The following is a 2,833-nucleotide window of genomic DNA, read 5'->3' as shown; positions in this document are numbered from 1 at the left end:
CTTTCGGTTTGCACCCAAGTCCCGAACTTAGTGATATATTTGGTTTTGGACCAACCAATTCGACTTGCCTTCATCTCTTGTTAGGTTATCAAAATTTTTAATGCAATTGCATGTATTTTGTGAGCTTATGGGTGAGGGATTTATGTAGCGGACTTAGAGAAATTTTTGAAGTCCAAACATTCAATTTGGACTCCATACTCCATTGCTCCTCTAAGAGGTACCTAGTACCCCGTACCGAAGCAACCTTCACGTTTGAACTTTCCACTAGGAGGTGCAGCCATCACTCGACATGTTAATCATTATCACCCCATACTACTCTCTATATCCGGATACGGCGCTAACCCGATTGCTTGCCCCGACAGCAATCGACCCACTCGTAAGCGGGTTACCCGTAGGTAAGTCAACGATGCGTATTGCCCCCTTCAAGCAAACCGATCATCACTCCGTGGAGGAGTAATGACGGACCCGTACCGGTATCAACTGCATATGATCAACATTCTTATGAACCCACACACTCTTCGCTTATATGCTCAGTAACATTTCAATTCTCTCTCTGTCTTTCGTTTTCCAACTCATTCATCGTGCATACTGAACACACCCGGAAAGGTGCGACAGTACACACGAATACACCACCAAGCATGGGTCGCCTGAGAGGATCGATGCGAACGCATCTCTACAACTCGCAGCTCCCAGCCTGAAGTCCCGTCGTTTGCGGGCGGTCGGTAGGCATCGAAACTAGTCAAGTCCACGGTCGGCGAGGTCAGCTGCCACCAGTGTTCCCTATGGTCAGGTACTAACACGTGCGGTGCGACCCTGCGCGATGCGGCCAAGTCTAGAAGCGGGGATGAGGCGCCAGGCTGCGAGGCAGCGCCAGCGTATCTCGGAGGGTTGTTAGGCCCGCTAGCTTACGATTGCCTATGGGGGTTTGAAGCGCTATCAGCTCGGATTGGTTACGACCTTAGAGGCGTTCAGGCATAATCCAGCGGACGTAGCGTCATACCAAAGTCCGGTCGAACTAGTATTGAGCCAGTGGTCCGTACCTGTGGTTCCTCTCGTACTGCACAGGAATTCCGTTAAGATAGCACAAATGCACACACCAGTAGGGTAAAACTAACCTGTCTCACGACGGTCTAAACCCAGCTCACGTTCCCTTGAAAGGGTGAACAATCCTACGCTTTGGGAATTTTGCTTCACAATGATAGGAAGAGCCGACATCGAAGGATCAAAAAGTCACGTCGCTATGAACGCTTGGCGACCACAAGCCAGTTATCCCTGTCGGCCGGATTCCCGGAGCGAGCCGTGAGCCAGGAGGGGATGGTCGCCGCCATGTTCGATGCATGCGACGACACGATGGAGCGCGTCACCGTGTCACATCGTGACCCCCATCGCGACCTCTTCTGGTGGACCCCGGAGATTCTGCGTCTTCGGGAGGAGTGTGCGGCTGTGCACGAGAGAATGCTTCGTACGACCGATCTGCAGGAGCGCAGCGCCGTGGCCGCACATCATCGGTCGGCGAGGAGAGCGGTGGAGAAGGCTGTCCGGGCCAGCAAGCGTGCACAGCTTGATGAGCTGATACAACAGGCGGAGACCAATGAGTTTGGGGCCGGTTACCGGGTGGTAATGTCTCGCCTTCGTGGCAGCTTTGTGCCACCGGAGACAGACCGTGCCGTACTGGAACAGATTGCCAACGATCTGTTTCCTACTCATCCGCCTGTTGTCTGGCCGGACTCCGAATTGCCGAGTGCGGACACCGAGGAGCAGAGGACATCGCTGACCCCTGTTACCGCGGACGAGCTGCTTAGCATCGTGGGATCAATGGCGAACAGGAAAGCGCCTGGATTGGACGGTATCCCCAATGCTGCGGTTAAGACGGCAATTAGGAAGTACCCGGAGATTTTCGTCCGTTTGTATCAGGACTGCCTGGACCGGGGTGCATTTCCAGCGCCCTGGAAGAGGCAGCGCTTGGTGCTGCTGCCAAAGCCTGGCAAACCTCCCGGGGAAAGCTCCTCCTACCGGCCGCTGTGCATGCTTGATGCACTCGGCAAGGTGTTGGAGCGCCTAATCCTTAACCGGCTGAACGAGTTCCTGGAGGAACCAGATGCGGAACGATTATCGGACGAACAGTACGGATTCCGGCGGGGCAGATCCACCATCAGTGCGATCCAGCGTGTTGTCGAAGCGGGCAGGAAGGCCATGTCCTTTCATCGTACCAATGCCCGAGACAAGCGCTGCCTGATGGTGGTTGCCCTGGACATCCGCAACGCGTTCAACTCCGCGCCTTGGCAGGCCATCGCCAGCGCGTTGAGGGACAAGGGGGTACCGTCGTCGCTGCAGAGGATGCTGAAAAGCTACTTCGAGGATCGGCGACTGGTTATCGACACCAGCGAAGGCCCCGTCGAGCGCAGCATCAGCGCGGGAGTTCCACAGGGTTCCATATTGGGACCCACGCTGTGGAACGTGCTGTACGACGGGGTCCTGGGTGTCCAGTTGCCTGAGGGGGCCGAGGTTATTGGCTACGCCGATGACCTTGTAGTCTTGGTCCCCGCAACGACACCCCAAGCCGCTTCCTCAACTGCTGAACGCGCCATCGCGGCGATCACGACCTGGCTGGACCGGAACCGTCTTTCGTTGGCTCCGGAGAAGACGGAAATGACGCTCATCTCCACCCTGAAGCGTCATCCGGTCGTCAGCATCAACATCGGGGGAGTGGTCGTGCAATCCCAGCGCTCCATCCGCTATCTTGGAGTTTGGTTGCACGACCACCTGTCATGGTTGCCGCACGTTCAGCAGGTTGCAGCGAAGGCCATGAGGGTTGCGGAAGCCATCACGCGCC

At 55.9% G+C, this 2,833-nt stretch overlaps 1 pseudogene; it reads right to left on the bottom strand.

Moving 5' to 3' along the window:
* Positions 1-624: 624 nt before the first annotated feature.
* The window catches only part of LOC126566991 (large subunit ribosomal RNA), a 7,152-nt pseudogene continuing 4,943 nt past the window's right edge, over positions 625-2,833 (bottom strand).

The sequence above is a fragment of the Anopheles maculipalpis genome (genome assembly GCF_943734695.1).
Source record: "Anopheles maculipalpis chromosome X unlocalized genomic scaffold, idAnoMacuDA_375_x X_unloc_71, whole genome shotgun sequence".
Classification (NCBI taxonomy): domain Eukaryota; kingdom Metazoa; phylum Arthropoda; class Insecta; order Diptera; family Culicidae; genus Anopheles; species Anopheles maculipalpis.
Note: the sequence above shows the minus strand (reverse complement) of the source record. Positions and strands in the feature narration are given on the sequence as shown.